At 40.4% G+C, this 17599-nt stretch overlaps 1 pseudogene; it reads right to left on the bottom strand.

Moving 5' to 3' along the window:
• Positions 1-10190: 10190 nt before the first annotated feature.
• LOC136462290 (transcription factor bHLH80-like) overlaps positions 10191-17599 on the bottom strand; it is a 29984-nt pseudogene continuing 22575 nt past the window's right edge.

The following is a 17599-nucleotide window of genomic DNA, read 5'->3' as shown; positions in this document are numbered from 1 at the left end:
CTGAAAAGTTAGATCTTGTGGCATGTCCAATATTTTGGGGTTGGTTGTTGGATTCAGCATAAGGACTACACTTTGGCTCCTGCATTCGAGGAAAACCATTAGGGAAGAATACAATGAAAGAATCTGGATAGAATATTATGTATTTTTTGATTTCAGTTTTTGTCAATGTGTAATTTGGGAATGTACCGTGCCAAAGTTTAATATCAGTCCCCTTCTGTTCAGAAAAAAACTGGCGTTGCAGATGTAGGGCTTGCTCGATACAACTTATATAAGCTACATATAGCTAAATTAAACTGAAACCAATAGCCAAATGATATAATTTTTTTTATAGTTTTGGACACTCTTGTTCCCACTACCCTCATTTATATAAAAAAAAACAAAAACCTAACTTATTTTGATCATGTTTTTACTTTATTTGTATAGCTTACGTAAGAAGTACTCATTCCGCCCCAAATAAGTGCACTTCTAGAATTGAATTGAGGAGAGAAACCAATGCCACTATAAAATTACATATATACCCCTAAAAAAGGTAAGGTAACATGTAATAACCACACATTGCGAATAGAGAAAGTAGCAAAAAGTACTAGCCCTAGGTGGTCTGTGGCCTAGAAGTGGCATTTATTGTGGGATAAATTTTGAATGCTAAAAGTGTGTTTCTTTTGGAACCGAAGGAGTATTTACCAAATAAGAGCATCTCCAATGGTTCTAAAAAATTGGTAAATCAATTAGTTTTCCAAGTGGCTAAAAATTGAAAGCATATTTGTTGGGTCCTCCAACAATTTCTAAATTTTCGCTCCTAAAATATAGAATGTAATTTTACGTCAGGAATTAAGTCCCGGACTATTTACAAATCACCTTACAAATTTTATATTTTATTTCTCACTTGTATATTTACATTAGAAACCCTATCCTACTTCTTATTGTTCTTCATGCCCTCCACCTCTAGTTGGCCAATCGATATGCGTGTGTATATTTCCGTGTCACACCCCAAAATTTCTAATTTTGGGTTGTGCATAGAAAACACTAATTAAAATAAATGTTTTGATATTTGGATAAAATTTACCAATCTTAGTTTGAACTAGCGTGAACTTAGTTATAGAAAAAATGTGAATTTTCAAGCTTTTCCAAATTAATTTGACGAGCTATTGTTTGATGTGATGCTTGGTTGTTGATTTATTTCATGTTGTGAGAAAAGATTTTAAAAAAAATGCGTTTAGTAAGTCGATCTTCTTTCTCCAGCAAATCTTAGTCTTTCTCACCGATCAAATTCCTTGTTTTCCGACTTAATATTTGCTTGAGAAGTATCCTAAAATCTTTTCCATGAAATCCAAATCACTCTTTCCTGCTCACTATTCATCAACCTATCTCCATCGATACCTCAGGAATTTCTTTGGCCTTTTTCGGAACTTGATCTCACTTGTTTGTGAGCATAGTCTAATTTTTAAATGCTCCAAAATATCTTTTCATGAGCTCCAAATACTTTATTTGGGTTCGTCTTGTTCTAAATTATCTCTGAGAATTTTCCCTGAATTTTCGGAGCCTTCGGAGTATTTTTCGTGGCTTAAAATTCGATTCTGGACTTTTCTAGAATTATTTTATCCATGAAATTAATTAATTCCGAAAATAATAAAATATCTCAGATTTCCTCATGCCCAAAGGCCCATGTCTTTATTTACTAATGGGCTTTAATAATTAATTAGGCCTATTAGTAAAGGTGGAGGGTGCAACATCAATTAGTACCATATTGCTAGTTGATGTATTTGTGGGGAGTTTTTCTTCCTATATATATCAACCAACCCCTTGGGCAAAGCACACCAAAACTATCGTGGGGGAAATCCCTCGTGTAGTAAATTTGATTTTTCTCCTCTCGCCGTCGCCGCCGCGCTGCTCGTTGCCGCCCCATCCCAGAGCCCACAACGCCGACGCCAACCGTAGCCATGCTCGATTCACTGTTCCAACGATCCGACGCCCCTAGCCCTAATTATAGCTATCTAGCTCTGCCGCTCGTTTTGGGATCTCGCCGATCGAGCAGACCACGTCCGCCACCGCTGCATCGATCGTTGCTGTCCTCCGCGTCTCCAACGCTCGCAACTCATCGTAGCCGAGCCCCCACGTCGAGGTGACGAAGCTGCTGATGCTCTTACCTCCTCTCTTGGCCTCTTCCTCTCTATTTTGCTCACGCCGCAGTCCATGTATCGCAGGAAGCTGCCGCCGCTCCGCCGAGCGACCTCTGCGGGTGCGACGTGACTCTACCAGTCTACCACCATCGAGAACCCCTATATGTAAGCTCCTTTGCCCCCTCAATCTCCCGGTATTGGTCCCATAGCAAAACGAGGCATGTAGGTTCCTTTAATAGAACTCGGTCGAAGCTAGCTCCATCGCCGGCCATAGTTGCACTGCACCGTGCAAGCATGCTCTCTCCAGTTCCTAGCTTTGATGATATCTTTAGCTTTCATGACATCATATCTAGCCTTGATGACATCACATGTTGTTTTCTTGCCGTTTTCCTTTAGAAAAACAAATCCAGAAAATACAATGAAAATACATATACACATACAATCATCTTGAGCACATCTCCATATTTTCTTTCCTCGCTGGGAATTACACTATGCCTTTGACTACTGCTGGCACATGCATGCCTCATCTACTTATACTCAATCATGCGTCAATTATTTCTTTATTCAAAATTCTACCCGTTTCCTTCTAGATCAATGCAAACTTATCTTCTTATATCAGTTCATCTTATGTCTTCAGAGCTCGTCGATATCCATATTCCTCTCTATATGAAAAATCCCAGACTGAGGCCCTTCCTTTCCCTACGAGGACAGCAGTAGCCTCTCCAATGGCCAAGGAAGCTACGATCTGCAACAGCCCAAGCTCCTCCCCCTGCGCACGTTAGCAGCAGGCCATCACCATGCTCAGGCTCAGATCGGGAGGATGACACAAGGTACAAGACGATGTAATTACGAGTTTGCCACCTAGTCTTTAAACTCCGTTTCTTCGTTTTAAATCCGGTTCGAGTAGTTCTTGTCGCGTTAGTTTCGTAAAGTCGCGCTCTAAGCAGTAGCACTAACGTATCTTATGTCACCCAATTATGAATTTATTGATTTAAATATAATTTGATTAGTACTAATTTAATTGTTTTCTAATTAAAAGCAACGTAGAGTTGTAATTCCATTCTTTTTGTGTTGCGACCATGCCGATGTAAACTATATGATAGCAATGACTTTAATCATGTTACATGCTTGTAAATTTTATAAATAGAATATTAAATGGATTAATATGCCTGCGACTAGTTTTCCAATTTAAAAGTCATATATATGTATTATAAGTTTGCTTAGTTTAACAAGACGTCAGATACAGTTCTATTAGAGGTTCTCACATGTTCTTTTATTTTGAAAAGCTAAAGTTTATTTTGGTTAAATAATACATGCTAGTTTATACATTAAAATATGATTAGTTTAACCATATTACATATATTAGACGTAGATGCTCTCAAATATTTATTTCTTTTGTAAAGTAAATTTAAAATGACTTTAATATGTTTTTCCATATATAGTTAAACATGTTGGTTTAATTTATATATACATGCAACTAGTTTCATAACTAAAAATCAATATATAGGTTTTATACTTTGGTATTTTATATATGAATATTAATATGATTAATTATTATCATCAATGTACCTTTGAGTTATAAGTTATTTAGCTTAAGCCGCATGATATGTAGTTTGAGTAGGTGTTTCACATGTCCTTTTATTTTTCAAAGTTAGTGTTTAATTTGCTTAAATATATAACAAAATTGATAGGTAACATATGACTAGATTTAACTTGGCTTTTAAACTGAATTATGATTTGACTAATCTGAACTAATAACCACTCTCTGATTTTGTTTAACTAAAATTAATCGAGCTTGTAGTCATCTCTTTTCTTGTATAATTTAAAACTCCGTTAGTCGTTTCTTTTAAAGATAGTTCGGTTATCGGTGTTTCTTGCGTTTCTTTGACCGTAGCAACGAGCACTCTCTTAGCACGTTGTTTTAAAGCTCTTGCTCTGCTGTTCTTAGTCTACTTTGTTTCCTTGTATGTTTGTTGGTGTGCTTTGATCCGCGAGTAGAACCAGAATTGTTGGTAAGCGCCGGTGATCAGAAGCTTAGTACCGAAGCTACAGAAGTTGCAGAATTGAAGATAGAGTGAGGCTTCTGAAGCAAGTTGCTTTGGGTGTAAAGCAAGACTAAGGCAAGTATAGCATGGGATCTTCCTTGTTGCCTATTCACTGTTAATCATTTAATTCATGCTGCATGTGTCTACCTTGATTACCACTAAGGATTTCCTAGTCTTTTGTACTTGTACCTTGTCACCTATGGGGTATTGCATTGGGTAGTTTGATGCTACTGCTCAACTACAACCATGATCTTGTAACTTGACTAATGGTATATGCAATAAACATTTAAAAGATGCTTTTTAGCAACATGGAATAAGGGGCTAGAGCACTGGGATGTTTTTAGGGTGCTCTAGATTCCTCTCCCTAAGGACTTATCTGTAAGTGATCATCCGGGACTTACAGTACAGCTGTGAGGGCTATATGGCTCTGGCTTTAGCTCAGTATGAGGACCTTTTCTAGCTTGTTAGTGGTTACCTTTATGGCGCAAGAGGGGTGTGTTCCGGGTTGGATATAGTGCGGCCTCTGTCCATCAGTGTATAGGCTGCGCGTCATTGTGCCTGTCGGAAGGGGAGCCCTACATTCGCAGGCCACAGAAACCTAGCGGCCCTAACTTGTTAGACGAACCTTTGAAAGGCTTCATAGTGAACCCTGCCGACCTTCTTTGGTAGTGGGTCAAGAGGCTGATCACCTCGGGCGAAAGGGTAAATCACGACTCACAGTGAAAGTGTACAACCTCTGCAGAGTGTAAAACTGGTATATCAGCCGTGCTCACGGTCACGAGCGGCCTTGGAACCCTTACGGAATAGATGATGAACACCAATGATATGGATGATGAAGATGCTCACTAATGGTTAATTGTTTATGCTATTCATTATTCATGTTTACCTGATCATGTGTTTATGGGCTTGTGGTGAACTTGTTGCTACTCAATTGCTAAAATCATGACTCATTAAAAGCTAATCGCAGTTAAACCAGTGTCAGCCTTTTGAGCCTCATGAACCCCATGTTATATTTGTTGAGTACGACATGTACTTACGATTGCTTTATTTTCAATTATTTGGATAAAAATCCCGGATGGGTACCAGATTGCTAGAGTTTGGAGGAATTAGGCTTGTGATCAACCAGTCAGTTGTCCCTGTGGATTTGGAGTCTTCGCCTGAAGATTGGGGTTGTCTTTCCGCTATCTATACTCTGAGGTTATATTCTTTATACTAATACGTTATGTATTTAAGCATTGTCTTTTGATATTACCCTTATTTGTAGCTATATGTGAGATTTGACTTCCTGGGCTCACATATGGTGTGTATCTGGTTTTGTTCTTAAAACCGGGTGCGACATTCCGCATGGTTGGATCGATTTTTCCAAGTACGTAAAGATTGACAGTTGTTGGAGAGCTGTTTTTTCAATCTTGCCGAAAAATTAAAATTGGAAGTGAGTTTTGGAAAATGTTAGAGATGCTCTAATCTGTATCAAACATGACTATATATAGTTGACATGCACTTGTGGCCGGGAGCCGAGCAGAATGCAGAAGACGCAGGAACACGAAAAGAGCTCGTTCCAGCTGGACACCGGCAACACGGAATGCCCCCAACGTATGTGGGGCGTGGCCGAGGCCACAGACCGACGCCCGCGACAAGGCCCAGGGTTATTAGCTGTTTCCTTTAGGAAACAGTTCATTTTACCTTCCTGAATATATCATAAAAGTCAGCTTTCTCTCTCTCAACTCTAAAATAAGAAATAGCGCCGCACTTATCTTCTAAAACAGGTCACTTGAGCTCCCATGGCTGCTTCCCTCGGTGGTTTTTCTTTTTTTCTTTTATGTTTATTTTGGCCGAATCTTTGAGAAAACGTAGTAAATCATAGAAAAAAATAATAAAATAGAAAATTCAATTGTGTTAGACTCCACATGACTACGTCTACACAATGAACATATGATATAGTATTCTCAGGAAAAACATATGATATAGTATGCTTTAATACAAAGTTTTTGTTGTAACTTTAGATTTATGGTTTTGTATAATTAATTCATAGCTACAGTTTCTCTTGTCCAATTGTGGTGAAATTTTTATGTGGCTAATAATTTCGTGCTTGAGCTATAGTAAATATTTCATGCTCGTTGGATCATATATAACTGAGTTATAGATTTATCTAGGTTTATCTATTGATTCATCTATATTTATCTAGATAAAACTATAACTCAGGCACACATGATCCAATGTGCATGAAATTTTTGTCACATCTCAAGCATGCAATGGTTAATCCACCATAAAAAAATTGTCTTAATTAGACCACAAAAAGTGCACCTATGAATTAATTACAGAAAAATATATATCTAATGATATTTTTTTTTGCACTAAAGCATATCATATCATATATTTACTATGTAGATCAACTCATGTGGAGTCCAAAAAAAATTCATGCTCATCAGATCATGTATGTTTAAGTTAATTTCATTTGAAAACTAATTTAACAAACATAAACCTAGATAAATCTATAACTCAATCACACATGATGTAATGAACATAAAATTTTTACTATAGATCAAGCACGCAATGATTAGCCTACCATATAAATTTAACCACAATTGGATAAGAGAAACTATAACTATGAATTAATTATAGATCTAAAGTTACAACAAAAACTTTATACTAAAATACACCTTATCATATGTTCACTGTGTAGATCTACTCATGTGGAGTGCAACACAATTAGATTTTCCATTTTATAATTTTTCTGTGATTTACCATGATTTTTTCAAAGATTCAGCCAAAATAAACATAAAAGAAAAAAATAAAACCCACCATGGGTCACGTGGCCGGTTTTGAGAGACGAGTGAGGAGCTATTTTTGGTTTTAGAGTTGAGGGGAGAAAAAACTGACTTTTGTGATAGTTGAAGAATGCAAAATGAACTTTTTTTCCCCTTCTTTTACCAGTTGAGAAGGTCCACGTGCCGGTCCATTTGGCCACTTCTATCCAGAAACTACAGCCCACGGGGTGCAAGCAGGTGCGCGCTCCTGGTCAACAACTCTTGTTCTGTTCGCTTGGCTGATAAGCCATAACTGAAAGTACTGTTAGCTGATTTATTGTGAAAAAATACTGTTTATTAACTTAAAAAAATATAGTTTATAAGCCAAGTGAACACGCCATCTACCGGTGTGTGCGGTTATGACTATGCTGCATGGTGCGCTGGACCGGTTCGCCAGCGCATGCAAACCATCAGCCTGCCCAGTCCAAGCAAACTGACGGACCTCCAACTTGGCAGCTTTAACGCATCATGCAATTTGGCACGGAGATCAGATCAGGTGCAGTCGCTCGTGCGAGTGCAGCGACGACTGCACATGCTCTCAGCCGTCTATTTTCGTAACGAGTGGATAGAGTGCTCAGTAGTCAGTAGTAAACAGTAACAAGGTGAACGGTGTGTCCCTCCTCGCGTCTACAACTACATGACTCGAACTCGGTCCTGCTATTTAGAGAGGACGCCTGGTTGTGCTCAGGGTCCTAATTAATCTGAGCGAGTTGCTCGTGATTTGTCCAGCGGAGTGTTTTGTAATCGTGCTCAATCTGCTCTCCCAATAATCAGCGAGTTAATTGTTGTAGGAAGTGTAGGAGTGTTCTGGCGCTAGTTGTCACTGGTACAGAGAACATTAGTACCGGCGGTTTTAAACCTATTTTTACTGATGTTTTTATCCACCGTCAGCGTCAAAGGCCAATGAAAATCACGAACTTCACAGGCGTCTTCTAGAGAACCGCCACTATAAATGATTTACATTGATTATTTTATTAAGAAAACCGCCACTATAAATACATTTTTACGGCATGTTTTATTAAGGCTACCGCCCCTACAAATGTGAGAAGTTTAGACGCAATTATCCTCAACTAGATGAATTCAAATAAAAAAGTTGTCAACTACAAAGTTGCATAACTTTTTGAGATCTACAACTTTTATTTTGGTTATTTCTCCATCAGAGGTCGTTTGAAAAATTCAAATTTCAAATTTGAGAAATTCAAACATAGTTTTCCTTAATAAGACGACTTTAAATGAAAAAATTGTCAACTACAAAGTTGCATAACTTTTTAAGTTCTACAGCTTTTGTTTTAGTTGTTTCTCAATCCAAGGTTGTTTAAAAAAATTAATATTTTTAGTGACGGTAAATTTAAGAAAACAACCAATTAAAATGAATTTACACTGGCGGTTCATGGTCTAGACCCACAATTTTATTTCTAGTGGCGCCCATACATTACGAACCACCACTGGAAAGAAATGACCATCACCAAGAGAAATCGTCTCTGTTCTAGTGTGTTTTAGTGAGTAGTGGTAGTCATGGTGGCGTGGGTGCTAGGGTGTGTAACATTTTTCCTTAAACCATCACTTGTTTTTATTTTCTAGTTCTTTAAATCTTGCGGCAAAACTTGGTATTGTCACTTTTTTTTATAGACAATCAAAAGAGTGCTTGGGATCAGATATATCTCAAGGAAACCAAAAGACTAGTATAAAAGATAAACAACAAGACACAAAATGATCTCTAAAAAAATAAGAGTACATCAAAGACCAAATCAGACATCTTCTTCCTATCATCGTCCACTGCCCACCAAACTGAAAAGACAATAAAGAAAAGCGACATATGCGTACACCCTCGTCAAACAAGGTTTTGAAGACCGCAAAAGCCAATCATCACTAACAACGAGATTTAATATCCACTGAAAGAACATCGGCTAGACGAACCTTACAAAGAACATAAATTTACTCCTTCACTATCAGAACAAAGTGTTGGAGATGCCGAACCTTGTTTTAGAACATACCAAAAGAAGAGGTCGATATCGTCGCATCGAAAGCCAACCAGCTGCTTTTTATGATAAGCTCACAAAAGGTCAAGATCTGAAGACGACCAATAGATCTAACAGACCAAACTTTCACTAGCCCTTCGACGAAGCCAAATCGAAAGTCATTGAGGTAGGGAGAGGATGGAGAGACCTTATTCTAAAGTACCATTGTCACTGCCACCTCGTCCATGACACTAGAAACCAAACCCTAGATCAATGAGGATCAACAAACCTAGGGGAAGGGATGATCGGGTCCCCACTCCTCCATCCATCGACAATATCACTGGTTAGGAGAGAGGAGGGGGTCTGATGTAGTGTCGTGGGAGAGAGTGAGGGCGACGGTTGGGAGCGCCGCGATGTGGCTAGAATGATAATCTAGTTAAGCAACACACTGGTCTAATATAAATGTTTCCTCTGTTATGAAGTACTCCCTCCATTTCAAATTATAAGTCGCTTTGACTTTTTTGGTACATCTATTTTGCTATGCATCTAGATATAATAATATATCTAGATACATAGAAAAATAGATGAACAAAAAAAGTCAAAGCGACTTATAATTTGGAACGGAGGGAGTACAAGTATAGTACCGAGTCAAACCATTCTAAATTTCACTACCCATACATAATATATATAGTTTTATACTATATCTATTTTCCGTCATAAATATTGATATTTTTTTATATAAACTTGGTCAAGCATTACATATTTAACTGTAGAGACGGAACTAGAATTACATTATTTTCTGCATAAAAGCAATGTCCTCTTCTTAAGAACACAAAGTAAAATCAGGCGACTTGTCTAAATAATAATAACAGCAAAACTGTTTTCAGATATATCCTAAAAGGAAATCTAAAATTCAAGCCGAACATCAACCAGAAGAAACCAAAGTATCAGAACAGAAGGGTTGCCTATTTTCGCACTGCCTAGCTAGTTGACCACGGCTATATGTGGATCATCACTGGTTTGGAAATGGTAGAACACTATGCACGCACAATTGCACATGCACGCTCCATCCATGGGCTGCGCCGAATGCACTACCATCGTGTGCTAATAACTAAAATTATGACTCCCAACAATCAAGACGTTATCCTTAGATGGCTTCATCCATGTACATTCCTCTCATCAAGGACATTGACGGTATCAACTATCGACTATTAAAGATGGACGCGTTTCTGCTCTTGGTCCCCTCTTGTGATTTGTGAATCGCTATCGCTTTCGGCAGCAGGTGCACTTCTCCTGCTCGTGTTTCAGAGCCTGCGGATAGGAGCTAAGGTCAGTATGTATGTAATTCCTGACGATCAAGAAAGATATATATCAAATTAAATGGCCTTTAATTTGTGTGCTGTCAAGAATATAATACCCGCTTGCTTGTGATCAGTCGAAACTGAAACGCATTCGTCTTCAGATCAGTGCATTCTCTCTAGAAAAAGCATACAGTGACATATTTGTATACATGCACGCGAATGTAGTAGATTACCTGCAGTTCGCTCTGCAGGCCCTTGATGTGCTCAACTGCAAGGTCCAACATATGTCCGCGGTGCTCGTTTGCTGTGGCATCGATACATGTAAGCAAGATCACTGATCAGTTAAGTATCCATTCGCCTTAGTGTTCAGTAAGATAGTTATATATTGCTGCCTCGTGCAGGTATATACACAAAACTATACCTAAGGGAGAACTGCTTTGCACAATGGTCATCATTCTATCTATCCGAGTGTTGTGACGCCTAGCCTCTTGTATAAATATAAAGAGGTTGAAGCCGGAATAATTTATTTCATTATCCAAGGAAATGTATGTAATTAAGTTGTGGCGTCATAGTTAATAGCTATATATAGATCAACTCGTAGTTATTACCTTGTCCATGTTGGGCACGAGGTCCTGCAGCTTCCTGAGCTTCTCGCTGATCCTCGTCCTTCTCTCCTGCACCATACATAAATCACGGTGAATATAGTCGCTGCTGCTGCATGCGAAACCACCCTGATCGTAGAGGTATTTTGGGACATATGAGCTAGTACAAACGTACGCACCCTCTCGGCGATGCTCCTGGGGTGCGTGGCGCACCCGCGCTTGGCGCGCACTTTCAATGGCACCTGGTCCTGCTGCAGCTGCATGTACCTGTCCATGCCCGCCATCTCCAGCGCCGTGCCCGCCATGGCGCCGCTAAACTGCATTATTCACGCATGATGTATATATAAAATTGTAATCTTCTCTGTTGTAAATCCTCCTCCACATTTGTAATCATCAAACGAGCCGCTTTGGGGCTTCATTAATATATATATATTCAGGTGGGCAAATAATTCCCCGGTGACATTAAAAAAAATGTATATATAAAATTGCGCGGGCAAGAAATGAGGAACTAGCTAGTGCGTGCATTGCAAGTTTGCAACATACTATATATAGATGTGGTATGCGTAAATGTGTAGTCTTCCATACCTGAGGGTCGTATGCGCCGAGGGTGGTAATGATGTCCCTGGACTCTTCCCACGGGCCGACGATGGAAAACCCGCCGGAGTACGAGCGCGCCGCCGTGGCACCACCGCTGCTACTCTCGCCAGAGCCGCGGCCCGCCGTGCGGTCGCCGCCCATCAGGTCGGCTGGGAAGCTGGCGCCGTCCTCGGAGATCCGCGAGAGGTGGTGGCCCGCGGCGCCGCCCTGCTGGCCCTGCTGTGCTCCGCCGGTGAAGTTGAACTCGGACGACGGCTTCATCTTCCGGCCGCTGCTGCTGCTGCCACTACTATTGTTGACCGTTGAAGGATGATCACGCTGACCTTCGCCGCCATATATACCCTGCGTAGTTTATTCCAACCAAAACCAGCCGCGCATTGTTTAGAAAAAACCACTGTCGACTTTCTCGAAAGATTAAAAAACTGTCAACTCGCCAAGATGGTTAATGCATGATCTGAACCAGTGGGCAACTAGCTAATTTACAAACTTGTGGCCTTCTGAAAATAGTAATATGATGGGTATTTTTATATATGCAACACGGAGCTAGCTCTTCAAAGTTCAAACTAAACACAGAGCTGAGATCAGAATAATGGAAGACGTCGACCAGATATACGGCGAGGACGTTAGGAGGAGCGCACAAAGCGCCAATCCACTTTGCAACTTGCATATAGGCTACTATTTTTTTAGCAAAACGGCGGTGACGCTGACGTCACGGTGGAGCCGTCAGCTGAACCTGGACTGCAGACAGCGCCGGGCCCACCGCAGCCAAGTGGCCGTGCCTTTGTGGTCCTACTTTTGATTAAGACAAGTGGACGCCTTGGTTAGGGTTTGAGCCAGAGCCACTAATTAATAACACCCCCATTAATTAGTGTAAGCCTCATATAATTCACAACTGTTGGCAATCTAGCTAGACCAGAATCTAGAGTGTTTGTTCAACTCGCCCCTCGAGAGATAGCAGTAGCCAACCCTGCCATGTGGGACGCATTCGGGTAGCAATAGCATTGACCGGTTTGAAAGAAGCATCGGTTGGGCATGTACCGTAGGTGATGCCATCCAATCCACCTTGGCTGTCTCACTCTCGCAAACGCTACATGCAAAGGATTTAATACATATTTTTGGTCTTCTCCAATAATAAGACACAAAAAAACAACCATTTCTGCAAACGGATTTCTATGAGAGAGGATACTTAGATTTGGGTTATGTCTCTCCTGACATCTAAAATGGGTTTTTCATATAGGTACTCTGTTGGAGGGTATAGATATTGCATTGGAGATCCATTTTAGGTTTGTGTTCCACAATAGGTCTCATGTTGGAGACAGCCTCATATCCGCAAAAGCAAAATCTTACTGCTACAAAGACAGAATACAAGTCGTTTCTTATTTAGGAGTATCTCTTTCTAGTAGACAACTAATGTAGGTTGTGTACATGGCTACAGGCACCTAAAATATATATACAGCCAATCTATCTATCTATCTATACACACTATACCGGATGAGTCTCTTACTTTCCCTAAGAGACAGCTGAAGCAATGTCTACCATCATCGGCCATTTCTCGTTATAGACAACAAATTCTGCTTTTCAATTTAGAGGACACAAATTCTATTGACACATATATATGGTGTGACGATTTTCGCCTCAAACATCTTTACTATTTGCACCATAGAGTTTAAATGTAAGTTTTGTTTCTCTTGCAAATTATTCTGCATGTCCCAAACACTGGTAGAGAACCGAGCTTTACTCCCGGTGGGGAACCCCCTCTAGTCCCGGTTCCCCACCCGGGAGCAAGCATCCGGGACTAAAGGAGGGGTCCTTTAGTCCCGGGTCAGGAACCGGGACTAAAGGAGGACCTTTAGTCCCGGTGGGTAACACCAACCGGGACTAAAGGTGCCTCCTGACATGCCACGATGGCCGGCACCTTTAGTCCCGGTTGGTAATACGAACCGGGACTAAAGGTTTTTTTCTTTTTTCTTTTCTTTTCATTTTTTTGTTTTCTTTTCAAAATAGGTTTTCGAAGTCGTATTGTACGCTGCTAATTATACATTTATACGCGCATATAGTATGTTTCGGTTCAAGCACAATGAACGTATTAAATCACACAATTCAAGCATAGAAATATATATATATATATATATATATATATATATATATATATATATATATATATATATATGCATCATATATATATTTACATGCATGCATGCATATGTGTATTTTACATTATATTATTTCATGTGCATATATTACAAAAGATTGCATTATAGTTGTTGTGACATAACAAGTTTCTTCTCATTCTCTAGCTTGGCTTCAATGGCAGTGTTGGGTCGAAGTAGAACTCGCCCTTGGAATCGATGACCTGCTCATTAAAAAATCCGGCTATAGACTCTTGAATTGCTTTGATTTGGTCTTGCCGTATGACCTTTTCCTCCAACCATCGAGTCTACAGGTTTGAATTAAAGGAAAATAAATTAATATATGTACATATATATATAAAGACATAGTAACACAATCAATAATAATAATTAAATGAATATATAGTGTATTTTTAACGTACTTTGAGTCTCTCTGTAGGAGTTCTTTGGGAGAGCACCTTGATAAACTTGCAAACATAGTAACCACAGTAGTTGTTCCCCTGTTCCTGCCTCAGACACCACTTTACGAGAAAAAGATTTGTCATCCAATCTGGTGATCCGGTGAAAGCTATATGTTTAATTAATAAAGATGATGCGATTCAGGGGACTTACTTTCAATGGGATTACATTCAGTGGCGCTTTGCATTTTTCCATGTGTTGCTTCTCAATAAAGGTTTTCCAAACACTGCCCAATAAAAAATTTGCCACGTCATCAGATATAGTTAATCATCATATTTGTGTGTATATATAGTTGCTAGAGATCCCGAAATTACCTCTGGATAATATCTATCATATCTTGGTAGTCTTGTTGTGGTTTTCTCATCGAGTCATAGATTATCAAGTGACTTTTCACCAGATCGATGTCCATCAATATCCAGTGATTGCTGCATGTGTTTATAGGATATAACGCATAACACTCATTAATTAACTAGAATCAACATATGAGCCATTAAGGCTATGATCGACATGATTAACACTCACTTGAAGTTATAGGGAAAGAGTATATCCTTCTTGTGGCGTTGGTTCACTAAGAAGTTCATGAGGTTACTCTCTGACTCAGACTTCCAATTAGTCATAGGAGTAATTGGGTCTTTGAATACTATATGGGGATCAACAAAACCAATTTCATTGCAGCCTTCCTTTCTGAGCTCTGTCATTGTAAATCTGCATATATATAGTACTTGTTAGGATAATTTATATGCATATACACACATATGATGAGTTTAATAATAGATCGAAAGAATTATTACTTACAGGCAATAGCAGCTAATGATAACTTTGTCCAGAGAGGTCAGGTGGCATAGTTGATGAAATTCTGCAAAGTCAACATACATAACATCATCGCCACGGAACCAATGTTCGTCTCTAATTCTGACACCAACGCAGAAGTCTCCACTGGTAGACGCCTGCATGTACTACTTGTTTAGCAGGTACATTTGCGTCCCCAGATCAGATAAGGCTTGAGGGTTGTATAGACTCTGGCCTAGTACAAATTTTTTCTTCCAAATATCAACCTCCGCCGCACTCTCAATGTTTCCATCACCAAACATCTGGTAAAGGTCGAGACCAGTCTCATCAAGAAATTCACCAAGGTGATCCAAATCGACATCCGGAGGTATGTTTGCCTGATGCATTAATCCTAAATTCGAACCATATTCATTACCAACAACTAGCGGGGGGATTGATTGGTGCGCTTGTTGTCCGAGTTGGGCAACTCCTTTCCCTGCCCGCTTCTTTTTCTGTGCCGCCTCAATTGACTTGGTGAGAGTGCGGTCATAGTCTGATAACGTTGATTTGGACGGCTTACGAGATTCCCGCTGTTGATGCTGGTAAGAAGTCACCTTTTTTCTTAAAATATCCGGAGCTACGAAGAAGTACGGTTTCTCTGGGTTTCTCCTTGCTTCTTGATTCATTTTAAGTTTATCATAGAATCTAGACATGTCTTTTTTATATGCATCAGTTCCTTCTTCCTTCTCTTCAGATATTATTTTGGGAATAGCCCTTGGTTTCACGGTGGCTTTCTTTACAGGCGGGGACTGGTTCTTCGTTTGAGGGGCTGGCCTCTTGCTAGGCTTCTTGGTAGGCGGGGGCGGGGGAGGCGTTGGAGACCTCCTTGGAGGTGTTGGCAGCGGCGTTGGAGACCTCCTTGGAGGTGTTGGCAGCGGCGTTGGAGACCTCCTTGGAGGTGGCGGCTGCGGCGTTGGAGACCTCCTTGGAGAGGGTGTGGATGCAGCCTCGTCTTCCAACACAATGTCATCGTACAGAGCACTATGATGATCTGGCGATTGAACAATTGGATTTAGGTTGGGGGAGGATCTGCTACAAAAAAAAGAATGACATATTATTATGAGCAGATTGTTAATTATTTAAGCCAATACAAATTAATGATGTAGTGTTTTCATCCGCACGTACCTATGGTGAGGTAGTTCAGAAGGAGGTGGAGCCGACATCCCTGGAATGATGATGTAGCGCTTGCGCCATAGAATGAATGTCTTCTCCGCTTCTCCTAGAGTCTTCTCGCCATCACCTCCAGGAATGTCAAGAGGCAAATCACTAAAACCTTTTTCAGCTTTATCTACCGAGATGGTGGCATATCCTTCTTGGATTATATTCCCATGAATCCTTGGTGTCTTGGTTCGGTCGATAGGATTAACAAGACCGATAGCCACCTTGATTGTGGAATTCTCCTTCGGAATGTGTAGCTCACACGTTGTACAAGGTTCAGTGACGTCATCCACAGGGAAGCGCAGTCCTGTGTCCCCTTGATTTGGTATCTCCGTGGAAGCGCAGCTGCTTTTCAACTGAACAGATTGGCTAATGTTGATTCCTGGCTCTGATGCCTGCTTGCTTGCACTCACTGCTATTTGCACTTGCCTTTTGATTTCCTCCTGCATTCTCGCTTCAAGGTTTTTTTTTCCCGCTCCTATGCTTCACGCACCGCTTCCTCCAACCTCTAGAGCCGGTGTGCCTCTTCTTCCTTCTTTCTCTGGCGACTTCTGTAGGAAGGTCTGTCCTGAGGGAATCCATGCTCCCACGAGACACTTCCTTTGCCTCTAGTTCGGCCACCATGTTCAATAGTCCCGATGGCGTATGTCAGCTCATCCTTCTCTCTGTTGGGCCTGAACGCACCACTAGCAGTAGCTCTCTGAGCATAAAACAATCTTTCTGCTGTTTCTTGCAGTCTTGCGCCATAAACGCACTTCCCTGTCTCCTGGTCTAGTGTTCCCCCATGAGCGAAAAACCAATTCTTTGCACGTTCTCCCCACTCGAGTGATTCTGGTCTGATACCCTTGGCAAGAAGGTCTGCTTCCATTTTGTTCCACTTCTTAATGGCAGTCGGGTAGCCACCTGATCCCAAGGTATGGTGGTATGTCTTCTATTGGGCATTACGTTGGTTCTTTATCACCCGACTCACACCCTCTTCTGAAGTCTTGTACTGTACAAACTCATCCCAATAGGGCCTCTGCTTTGAGATCGGGCCTGGGACAGTAAAATCTGGTGCTATGTTCTTCTTGACATACGTCGTGTATAGGTGTTTCTTCCAAGTCTGAAACTGGGTGGCCATCTTCTTCATTGCCCAATCCCTAACTCGCTCCTTCAATTCATCACCATCTATTATATCATCATAATCATCTGTTTGGAGCATGAAATGTACCAAGACATCATTCCAAATTAACGCCTTGTCACGATCGGAGACAAAACTGATATGAGGAGCATTGGTCTTCTTCTTCCATTCACGGGTACTAATCGGGAGCCGGTCCCGTACAAGGTAACCACAGTGGTGCACAAATTTCATTTTATTCGGCCCCCCCGGTTCTCCTGTATCCACATTGAACTCCGAGATGATGAAGCGACCCTCCAATGGCTTTTTGGGACCTCGAACATTTTTACTCTTCATTGTAGTTGTTGATGTCGATCCAGAGGGCTACAAAACATAAACATTATTTTTAATGTCATGAGCACACATAAGACATATGATAATATATATATATAGCTAATAATAAAAAATATATACTTGGCCAATATGTTGTTGCTCATTTTGT

This window comes from Miscanthus floridulus, chromosome 7, assembly GCF_019320115.1.
Source record: "Miscanthus floridulus cultivar M001 chromosome 7, ASM1932011v1, whole genome shotgun sequence".
Taxonomy (NCBI): Eukaryota; Viridiplantae; Streptophyta; class Magnoliopsida; order Poales; family Poaceae; genus Miscanthus; species Miscanthus floridulus.
This window is presented reverse-complemented; position numbering and strand designations above follow the sequence as displayed.